A 12,033-nucleotide genomic window follows, 5' to 3' on the forward strand; every position below is an offset into this window, starting at 1 on the left:
CGCTGACATTTCCAGACACTTTGGAAGTGAGTCAGCTACTCTTAGGGACACGCCACAGCTTCAACTGTCTGGTATTGATAAAATGCACTTTCCAAAAGCAACATCTCCTCTGCTGATAAACTTTCAAATACTTTTGACCTATTAACACTCTTGCCCAGCTGTTGAGTTGGATTTTTCTCTTTCAAGCATTTTGGCATGAGGAATTTAATTTCTTCCTATCTAGATCTGATATGTAAAAGCAATATTTCTAAGAAATAATACCTTTTTTTAAAAATTTAATTTCCTGAATGAATACACCAAGAACACCTGTATAAACGTGGTGTGAACAATAGTTTCAGAAGAATGGACATCAGGGATTACGATGAAACATCCTTCCATAGGAAGTGGATTAATGCAAATGAGGTATTTTTATCACTTGTGCACTGCAACAGTATTTTTTTACAATGTACTGTGGATTTTTTCATCATAGGATAACTGAGATTTTATGTTAATAGTTAAAATCAATTAATGCAAATAATGAGGATGGAAGAAAATATGTATTATTCTATTTAAAAGTTAAATTGTTCAGAACAATTATTTTAAAATATTTAATTTGGTACTGAACATAAAACTGGACTTACATGAGTGGAGACTTTGAAACCAGTGGGTCTCTCAGGTACAAGAATCTTCTAGGCTCTCCCTCATAGCCTCAGGTGCTGCTGAGGGGACTGTCTCCCATCCCTCTCAGCTGAGCAGCTTTGCTTAATTTCTTGTTCCAAAATAAGACTCAGAGCTGGCAAGAGCAAATAATCCATTGACTCCAAGGGCAGCACGATTTCTTTCTTATCTTTAACTCTTTGTTCTAACCATTCTAACCCTGCTCCTCCTAAGATCTTTTACATGTAAAATACACCAACGAATTGCATTTAAAGTGTGTGCTTCCATACATCACAGTAATTAAACAGGTTGTTTTTAATCAGCTCTGTTGCTATGTACATTCATAGTCTGAGTACATAATATGTGATGCAGAAGGCATTTCTGAAATGCATAAACATTTACTAACACTCTCCTGTCTGCTTGTTTCTTAGACAAGTGTTAAACACATTAAGACCATACCCTCCAGCTCTGCAATTTTGTTTGCTAGCTAAGCTGAATAAATCGAAACAGTGACATTTAATTTTAAAAAATCAAGATTTGAAATAATATTTATGCTTTTGATAATACTGACCATTTCTGGTGTAGGTATGTGATAGTAAAATTGCAGGTAACCAGGAATTTCTTAGAAATTTTGAACAGGTTTTGGGTCTAGAGTAATTCAAGCTATTTTGTGTTTCTGGCACCTTTTTTTGTTTCGTCGGGCTGCATTGCCAGGGCAGAAAAAAACAGGACGTTCTGCATTTCAGCACTGTAAACCTTGAATATGATTTCCATGTGGATATCACACTAGATTTGGCCTCTGTGGCTTCCTGGCAGTTAGTTGCATCTGCTTTACATATGAATATGGTAAATGCCTTATTCATATGTATCTGAGTATATGTTTTGCACAGAGGAAGAATCAAAGAACTGTCAACTCTATGAACATTAAACAATAAATAGATTCGGCATTAAGTGTTGTTATACAGGAAAAACTGTGCTGCTACCAGTGACTTACCCACATCTACCCTGGAAGTACCTTGCTGGTGGGTCTATCACTGCATCTATCACTACAGCGTATCTAAATTAAACACTCTGTTAGTACAGTCATTTAGGAGGCCCATTTGTTCCTTACAATGCAAAGGACAGCCTTTCCTGTGTATTTTTTATTCCCTATTAAATCAGTCATAAAGCTAATATTGCACAGTATTATATCTATATCCCTAAAATGCAGAAGGACAAAATAAGGCAACCCGCTTCCTCCAGGCCCTGCCTTCTCTGAGAGCCTTCCAGCCAGCGGCATGAGAAGAACTCAGTCTGGTGTTTATTTATTTGGATAATTTCATTTCAGAGCTGGTATTCAGAGAGCAGTATTAGTCTGACCTCTCATAATGAGGAATGGCTTCTTACATTAGCAGTGTTCAGCAAGGACTGGTTCTATCTGAAATCTACTCATTTAATGGAACAGCTATGGAAGCAGTGTCCCTGGAGAGTGTTACAGCCATAAAATAATTATCTACCTCACCAGGTATGTTTTCCTTAGCAACTGTTTATTTCTTTAATTTCTCTAACTGATTTTTCCCATCATGTAATGCTCTGAAAGTAAGATATGATTGTAATTCCAAATAAGTAGAACTGGAAAAGTAAATAAATCATTCAAAAGAGAGGTATAAATAGAAAGGAACGGGCCTTTTAATGCAATTTGGGAGTCTTACAAAAGCCATTTGCATTCAGTCATTTTTAAAAAATATCAGATATTTCATACTAAAATTGGAAAAAATTAGATGCAACGAACTTATAGTCTCTCCCATATATATACACAAACACAATTTATATTAAAACATTCCTAAACTAAGTTGTTTTTTTTCAAAGAAGCTGGTTCATTATTTCACAAGAGAATCCTGACCTATTCAGGAAACATTCCCCAGTGAAGCCAGTACAGATCTTGCTTGATTAAAGAGGGCAAGAAAATAAATTCACTGAGGACAGTGACCCTGTATATTTGTCAGGTATCACATTATGTCTTAACATGACCGTTCCTGTCACAGCAATGGACTAGCCACAAAGACTTGCGGATGCAGGTCTAAGCACTCCTCCACACGACTGAGGGGTCCCCAGTGAAAGAACAATGATCCCCTGAGAAAGCACATAATTTTAAAAAATCAAAACACTTTTAAAAATCGTTAGTCACTAGCTGCTACTTGCAGAACATTCTGATACAATGTTCTCTGAGTACCTAAATTGGATTCAACTTATGATGAAAGGTTAATAACCATGGATTCCCCTACATTTGGTAACCCATCAACTGTTTCAATGTAATTACTCCCTACAAAGAAGCACACAATATTAATCATCAACAAAGTCTGAAATGGTGCAGTGCCAAGCTCTGAACAGGAACATTTTGCTAATTTGTCTTAGTACTTCTATATCAAAAAATATCAATATATATTGTGACAGAAGGGTCTGTGTAGGCAGTAGGTAGGCTTATGGAGGAGTTAAGCTTGTGCTTGAATGGACACATTATTCAAAGTTATTGAATGTTCAAGTTGCGGTAGCTAATGAGTGATCTGATCCCATTGTTGCAGACAGTGGAATAATTAATGATAGTGGGGGAATTTTAAGATCAAATACCTTGTCATTAGGCCAACCGCTGATGCTGTCCTTCTCTCCCCCACAGGCACAAAAGGCATTGAGTATGGAGGGATGCTGTGATTCTCCTGACTGAGAAGCAGGTCAGAGGGAACCTGTCAAGGGGGAATACTCAGCTGCTGCTGCACCCTCTCCCGATACGCATTTTTCCAAGAAGTTTTAGAGGATGTAAAGGTCAGCCCCAAACTTCCTGTCAGCTCAGCAGGACAAACATTCAAAAGCTTAAACACTCTGACAAGCGAATCTGATACGAATGCATAGAACCATAATAAATGGAAAAGATCCCTAGAGGTCATTTAGTTCATCCTCCATTGTTTAAAGTATGCCAGGGCTTCAAAGAGAAATCCTCCATACCATACTTAGTACTAACAGCATACTTTGGGGAGCTGTTTCCTAGTGGCTGACAATAGATAATAACTTCTTTTAGGTGAGTCGCATGTTCTCCATAGTTGGACTATGAGCACAGCAGTCAGAAATAAGTTGGATTGACAGAGTAAAAGTCTACTTTGAAGTGAAAGGAAAAGTTATTTAGGAAAAGAAAAAACCAAAACAAACCAACTACACCAGAGAAGCCTGTATGTTTGTATGATTCCATGAAAATAGTCTCAGTTTAGTATGAAAAATTAATTGTTTGCTTAACTGGCAACTCTGCAAACTCTCAGCCTGCGATCAAAGAACCAGGACTGGGAGATTCCTTCCTGCATGTGACTGCCAGAGGTACAGACCCCACCAGTCTTGCTAAAAAACCTTTTGCTGTTACAGTATGTCTACTCTTGACAGTCATGTAATTTTTTGACCATTTCTAAACTTTAGGGGAGATGGACTCCATGGTAATCATCATCCCCTGCACCCCCCACCTTCAGTGCCTTGATACCCAGACTGGCAGGTTGTGGAATTCACCACAGCTCTTTCCTCTCCAAAAGAAAGGGCACAAGAGGCAAAACTTGGGCCAGGACATGGCCAAGGAATACATCAGGCCCAAGGAGCTGGATAGCACAGGTTATATATGCTACCATGAGGCCTATGGGGCTCTCATCTGCATGTCACCTATTACAGGTGTTGACAGACACATGCAAATTCTGAGGTTTTGTGGAAAAAATAGTCAGGCAAGAGCTTAGCTTGCAGGCATTAAAAGCACTGCCTAGATACCACCTGTCAGGACATTTGTGAACTCCACACGAGCTAACTTTAAAAAAGAAATTTGTTTCTTTTGCACAAGTCATAATTGGCTAGTGACTAAAGGGGAAAATACACGGAGCAAACCAATGCAAATTTAAATCAGCATTTCTTAATGCAGCCTTGTGGCTGCTTCCCAATATGTTGAATGCTGACAGTTCCAAATACCAGAATTTAAGATTTATTTGGATTATAAATAGATGTTGCCCTGTGCTTCAGTATCAGAAGCACTCTGTTGTGTAAACAGAAAACTACTGGGTTTTGTTTCTGCTTTTAAAGGTTACTTAAAAGCTCCTATCCACTCTTTGCTAACAGTCTTTTTCACCTGTTGGAGTTCAGTATCTGTCTTGTGTATCAACACCTCTACAGCCTGCAGAGAGGCTTCACAGGAAGCTGTTAAAATGTCTCTTCTCATATGCCCTTTCCTCCACTCTCTTGGATGCTTTCCAGCTGGCCTCCTAATCTGTTAGTTTTTAGCAACATGTCTTGGTTTTGGCGTTGTCCTGATTTCTGCTATAACACGCTCTTCTCTGGAGAAATGTGTTTGCTACTAGCTCCAGTGTCTCTTCTTTGTTTTACAAATAAAATAAAATATATTTTTAAACAGTATTAAAAAAAAATCATCTGCTTGGGATTTTTAAACAAATAGTTTTTTTAAGGACAAATTACACTCTGAAACACCACCAAGTTCTTTCTATCCTTTGCTATTACATTTTCTAGAGCATAAATGTTCAGCTGGTAAATCTGATCTGTTGTTCCTTTACCCTCTGCCCAGTACTCTTTGAAATGTATTTAGGTGAAGTGCTACTTAAGGCACATCACAACATGGGGCTTTACTACATCATGATCTTCTTCCCCAGTTATGAACAGCAGCAGCTGCAAGACGAGGTCCCTTTCTTTATGCTGGGAGTGGCTGTTGGGGCCTTATCTTCTAATAAAAACTACAGAATCTTCTCTGACCTCCAAAGAAGCCAAGAAAGCAGATGGGGGTTGTGCTCCTTGACACATGCTCCACCATCGCAGCTTTACTGCTTGAGAACATCGGCTGTGCCCACTGCTCTGTCCTGCATGGTCACCTCAGGTGGCATTTGGCTCTGTGTTAAGATATGTTTAGGTGCTGGCATGTGAGCCCAGCATCTAAACTTCTGCAGTGGGTGATGAAGATCTAGTTAACAAACACAGCAGTGCCTGAGCAGTTTGGCCACCTACTGTTCATGGGAATTGGCTCAGCCCCTTTCACATTGGGATCTAGAGCCATTTGAGTGCCCTACAGCGTCTGAGACCTCTTATGGAGCTGCTAGCTACAGCCCAGGACACATAGATGCTGCACATCTCAAATTGTACTAGACCACTTAGGAGGCAGACTCGAGCGCCCAGTGCTGTTTTGGGTGCCACAGGCATCTGCTAGGCCCCCAGCTGCTATAACACAAGTGTGCGAGTCTCCTGCAGGTCCTCTGTTGTATTTGCCAGCCCAAAGCAAATGCCTCACATATAGCCTGAAATAGTGCTAGACACCCAAGTTTAGGCAACTGGATTGAGCACTTTTAATCTCTGGTATTTTTGCCAGCCAAGTCCTCTGCTGGTGCCAAACGTAGTCTGCTCAAGTAAATACCTATTTACTGGGAACCAGAATGAGATCAGCAAATGTGCCTGATGTTGATCAAAAGATGTTTAGATGGTAGAGATTTCCAGTCTCTACCCCTCTGCTTTTGGATCTCAGACCCAAGCAGAGAGGTAAAGATTGTGACAGAGGTTCCCGCCTAACTGTAAAATACATCACAAGAAGCTTTTACAGCCTAGCCATACAGTTGATGTCTCTCCCGCACCACTCTCAATTTTTGTGACTTCCTTTCAGACACTGCATTTACACCCCATAATTAATTAAGCTGGGGTAACCACAAGTTGTGATTCCCCTCTTATTGTCCCATAAATCTGGCCATACATTTCAGTACTATTTCCAGAAATAATAAAATCCTTTCTTCTTATTTTTGTTGTTCTTGTAAGATATTTTTTCTATTTTATGATTTTAATAGAAGAGAATTTCTTGGTATTGCTCTTCTAAAAAATCAGTCTATTTATGTGAATGTCTGAGTATGGATTTAGGAGTCTAAGTTTAGGCCCTTATTTCTGAAAATCTCAGCCAAAGGGAGAAGGTGTACTAACCTCCCAGTGCACTGCGCTCCAGCTCTGTGGCACAGTGGTCCCAGTGCAATGCTCCACACATAGCACATATTAGCACACCGCACTATATTTAGCAAAATGTGCCCTACTGCTCCTAAGAGATGACTGAATAAACCTTGATAACAAAGCTGGCCTGGCTCCTTTGGTACTTGTAACTTACCACTGAGCAATAGAGATCATTAAAATGTTTTAATTATATAATTCTCTTCTGCATAGTGTTATGATAGATAAGATTGCATGTGTGTGTCAGCCTTTCCATTATAAACTTCAGGTCCCAGGGCATTAGTCATCCAGAGTAAGTGTTCATGTTGAGATGAAACAATGTGGAGCCATTCTGATATTAAATAAACATATATAACTCAATTAGTTAAAGAACACATTCATAGCTTAAAGGTCCTGATGGAATCACAAGCTCCTCCTTGCACCCCTGCAGGAACAGAAGCTGCTCACGGTTATTGGGAACAAACGGTCTCAACAGGTGAGACAAGTTCTAGCAGCGCTGAATCTCCCTCTCTCCCATTTATTCCAAAATGCATCTCTGAATATCTATGCATAATGTTATGGTCACACTGATGAGAACGATACCAGGAGATTTGCATAGAAACTCAAAGGAATCTTAATTTGGGACTAAGAACGTTTTTGGCAGATCACATACTTCAGGTCCTGTGCAGCCCAGATTTCTTGGTTAAACGGGGAAAACTTCTGTGGAAAAGGAAAGATACCCATCTACGAGTATTTAAATTTTCTGCTGCTGTTTCAGGTATTGTTAAAACTGGACAAACATGTGTCTCTTCTGGCTCTGAGAAGTCCTCTACAAAATTTTTAACCCAAATAAATTAAGAGACAGTTCAAGTTGTTTCTGGGTCCTTGTGGCAGCTGAAACACTTTTGGATTAGCCTATATAGAGTGTCTCAATTGAACACCTTACTGTGTTCTTTTCAAGGAAAACATTCTGCCGCTGCTCCTGGTGAAATCACAGGGAACTGCATCTCAATGTGAACTTCACAGACAGCCTCAAGAAGACAAATATTGCTGAATACAACTCTAACAGTAAGGATACCATTTTATTAGACTGACATATCACAAGACACTCTACTCTCTTATTTTACACCTCTGTTAGCAGTCAAATGCATGTTGCTCATAGAGAAAGAGAGCACCTATGCTGCTGCACTGTGCTTTTAAAGCAATACCCTGACCTTGTTCATTTCATACTTAGTTTGTAACTATTGTATTTAGGAAGCCTTAATTTGCATAACTCTAAACCTCCAAGCCTCCTGTGGTCTTTTCTATTGTAGTTCCTTCCATGGTCTGGTATATATAAACCTTAAATATTACTGGATCTTACCAGATCATCTCTTTCCATCTATTTCCATGCCCACCAGACAGCATCTTGTCTTTTCTGCAGCCAGCAAAGACACAGCAAGACAAGGGAGTTTCACCAATGAAAATGCCAAAGCTGGTAACATAACAATAAAACAATAAAATACTGGGAAGGGAGAGGAAAGATAACTACATGCACTGCATAAACCAGACAGAGGAGAGACGTTTCAGAAAGTTCAGATTGGTGGATTGGGAACTCAAAGAAAGAAACACATTAGCGAAGGGCAAATTAAGCCCTCTTTGGCAGTTTTCTGTAGGACATAGCAGGCTGTATGTAATGGGAGTGAATATTTTGTGAGCTGAGTGAACTGTATACAGATACCGGTATTTCCCGAGGAGCTAAAACTGGGACTGCCCGACTGGGGACTCAGTGGGATAACACCCTTCTCTCAAGTACCTCCCCAGACCCTGTGAGTGAAATTGGCTTGTCACAACATTTACAAACAGGAATCCCAGCCAATTACTGGGTTTTGCGAGGATGCATCTTTCTGAGAAAATAGATACAAGTGTGCTTTAGCTTTACACGTGTTTCAGGGAAGCCTGTGATCAGTCTAATAGAAAATCTGTGAATAATAAGAGCAACTCTTGAGAAATATTGGGACAAGACCAAAACATATATCACAGACTATGCACTGCCCACCAAGTTTGAAGACTTGAATACTCACATTCAGAAAAAGTACAGTACAGCTAAGAGATTCTCCTCAGATTGTGTTTCTGGACAAGCCATTATTTTTACAGCAGAATTGACTGAGTACTGGAAAAATAAGTGAAAAGGCTCAGGCAAGTTAGACTAGGGAAGGTGGTGTTGTTATTAAAAGGAACTTCTTTAAAAAAATAAACGCACAAGCATGCACATGAAAAGATACGTTGGTTCCGACTTACTCATCCCCCAGATACCTTATTTAGGGTCAAGTCAGGTTAACCAGATTGATTTTGTATTTGAAAGTCTGATTCACTCTAGCAAGTATGAAGGTCAACCTCCAGCTCTTTTGATATGTAAGAGAATAGGGAAAGAATGGGAGAACAAGGAAAGACAGCTTAATACAAAAGATGACAAAAAAAAAATCATCATGTTTTCTCATAGTTCAGAGCAGTGATAGCCAAGGTGAGCAACATTAGAAAAGCGGTATTTTTACTCTTGGATCTTGAGAAAGAAAAAAAGTACAGATAAGATCATGCACTTAAGAGATCTCTCTAGTGTTTTATTTCTGAGAGTTTCTGAACTTTTTCATGCTGTCTTTTAGGAAGCCAATGCTATCATAGTGTGTATTATTAGTCCTCAGACTTCTACTGGGGAAATTTTTGTGTGCGTCAGGCTAATTGGATCTACACATATATTCAGCAGCCAAGAAAATGTAGCCCAGGGCACAGTTCTAAGAGTAGAGAGTTCTGAGCTACCTTCCCAATGGAGAAAGTAAAACATGGCCTGTACATCTGGAGTCTCGGAAAGGACTGTGTAACCTAGAACTGCAATACTGAGGATCTAATTTTTGCCTGTTTCATCTGTCTGATTATTACTTGAATAGTCATTTCTCTTACAGTAGGACAAACATTTTTTTTTCATTCTGCCACAGCTAGCACGCTACTAAGCTTTCCTTTTTTTAACCTTAAAACCATACAAGTTTAAAAGCTTAGATAATGAAAAATAGGGTGGTAAAGGAAGTGGAAGAAATGGAGTACTCATTGCCTATCTAGCAGAATGTTTTGGGGGTGACATTTAGAACAGTCCAGCTCACTGGAAGCCAGGACAGTGTTTCCATGTCCTAAGCTCCAGGAGGCTTTCCCATCCTTTAAAGCAAAATATAAAAAAATCATAGCTACCATTTCTAATAACAGTAACTGAAAAATAAATTTTACATGAACTTGAAATAGAAAAATAAACTTTACATTAAATCTCTTTTGAGGAGAGATACTATGTGTTTTGCCTAAACACAACCAAAAGTAGGACTGCAGTTAGGTAGCAATATTGTACATCAGTATAATACCTAACCAGAAAATATTGATTTAAGGATGGTAATTAAGCACTACAGCAATAGAATCAGACAAGAAAAGCACACAATTTGAGTGGGTTAACTGCCAGCAGTCCATGACTTCATGTTACCATTTTATTTTTTAAATCATTTTTTCACATTAGCAAGGAGTAATAGATGTTGCTTTTCTTCTACTCATATAACACCCATAGGAGATTGAAGGTAAGGTCTTCAGATATTTCCAAACACTTTCCATTAATTTTAGCCCTAGAGAAGATGCATAGCTCTCTTTTTGCATTTTCCTAGAGAAAGACAGTATAGCAGTATAGGCACCTAGTTTGCACCTTCTGGCAGCTTGTGATGTGGACATGCCTGCAACAAATTACACATGACTGAACAGCAGATGGGAATGTCCCTGTTAGCCTTGTAATGCAGTCCCAGAAAATGGTGATGAGCAGCTGACCATGGGTCTTGTTTGGTTTCATCCTCCAACTGCCTCTGCAGCAGAAAAAAATCCAGAAGTGCCAGAAGACCCACAGCTTGCACACACCACCCCACACGCGCCCAGCAGCAGCACAGCGGGGCCCTGGCAACGTCAGCCTGCCTCCAGCTACGTGCTCCAGGGACACATTTTGGGGTTACTAGACCCACCTCTGCCAGAACATTTTTTTTGTCATTTGCTACTCATTTAAATAACACTCCAAGGCTCTGTCTATAAATACTGATTGCTTTCTGTTGTGAAGGTTTTTCCCAGCTTGCATTTACCCCACATGCCCTCCCACCAGGGCTGCTGCCTGCAGCACCGCTCACAAGGTGCAGCCATTCCAGACAGCAGACTCCAAGATGCAGTTGATTGGGAGAATAACAACGGCTGCACGTTCTGCTTCGGCTACACACAGAAATACACATTTACCACCTAGCTCATCACAGAATTTTTATAATTTAGACTATTTAAACCATTGTCCTCCTTTCAATATTCTTCATATTTCCTGCAGGTGGGAAAGGATGTGGGCTTTTTAAAGATTTTGATCTTTCTTTATGTTGCTTTCCAGATGCCCACCACTTGGTCCACATCTTGGTAGGAACCCATGGCACATGGGAGAAGCAGAAACCTTGCCAGTGTTGCAGAGAGCAGACCCATTCCTTCACATGCTGTGAACCATGTAAGTTCAGTGTGCTGTGAAGTTTCTCTTCCTTGTCAATGCTCATCTCAAGATAAGCTGTACCCCATTTCCCAAACCTTCTTCTGAGACATCCATCCAAGCAGTTCTTACTCTTTTCGTCATGCAGTTGGCCAAACCCACCTATGCAGAGGGACTACCATCGAGGGGTATTCCCCAACTCTCCTTTTTTAAGATTTTAGGTTCTACTAGAGATTTCTGAGTACACTGGCCCTTTTCTTCCAGTTTGCCTCAAGTTTAACAAGCATACTGGTTGTCCAGGACAGCATTGAAAAATTCTAAACAAACTTACTCCACAACAGGCTTAAAATAGTACTGTAGTGGGAAGCTAGATTTTTGTGCACATTTTCACATTTTGGAAAAGCCACTGTTTCCTTGTGAAGAGAAACAAAAGGATTATTTTGATGGAATTTCTTTTTAGAAGCTCTATTTTTTACAGTCAACACCAGACTTTCAGCATAATAATCCACAAGTATCAACTTGACAGACAGGCTACAAAGGCACAAATTGTGTTAGGAACATAAAACCTAACTAGGGATGCACAGCTACCACTGGTTCCCAGAGGTGTTCTTCCTCAGTAATTGCAATAGTCATACTAGTAAAAGGCATCAGGGTAGCTTAAGTGATTCTCATACTCACTGACAGATGTTTCCCCAAAGCAGTTTTCATAGAGCAGGCATTCTCCCCTGACAGCACTAGCTACCTCAGATACAAGGTTTATTCCTAAATACATGATAGCAGCTAATAGTTATTACTGGGTATCCCCACCCAGTTCTAAACCACAATAAACTTTTTCTCCACCCAAGACAACAATGGATCTCCAGTTGCATTTGTGGTTGTCAGTGCCATACCACGCTGATAAACACCACCTCAGCCACTGAAAG

At 39.9% G+C, this 12,033-nt stretch overlaps 1 long non-coding RNA gene across 1 annotated transcript; it reads left to right on the forward strand.

The window, feature by feature from the left end:
* The first annotated feature begins 2,110 nt into the window (after nucleotides 1-2,110).
* LOC141941750 (uncharacterized) lies at nucleotides 2,111-7,631 on the forward strand. Its single transcript, XR_012628412.1, has 3 exons — nucleotides 2,111-2,140; nucleotides 3,290-3,435; nucleotides 7,562-7,631. It is a non-coding gene; the product is annotated as an uncharacterized LOC141941750 (long non-coding RNA).
* Nucleotides 7,632-12,033: the final 4,402 nt, after the last annotated feature.

Source organism: Strix uralensis, chromosome 3, assembly GCF_047716275.1.
Source record: "Strix uralensis isolate ZFMK-TIS-50842 chromosome 3, bStrUra1, whole genome shotgun sequence".
In the NCBI taxonomy this organism is placed as follows: domain Eukaryota; kingdom Metazoa; phylum Chordata; class Aves; order Strigiformes; family Strigidae; genus Strix; species Strix uralensis.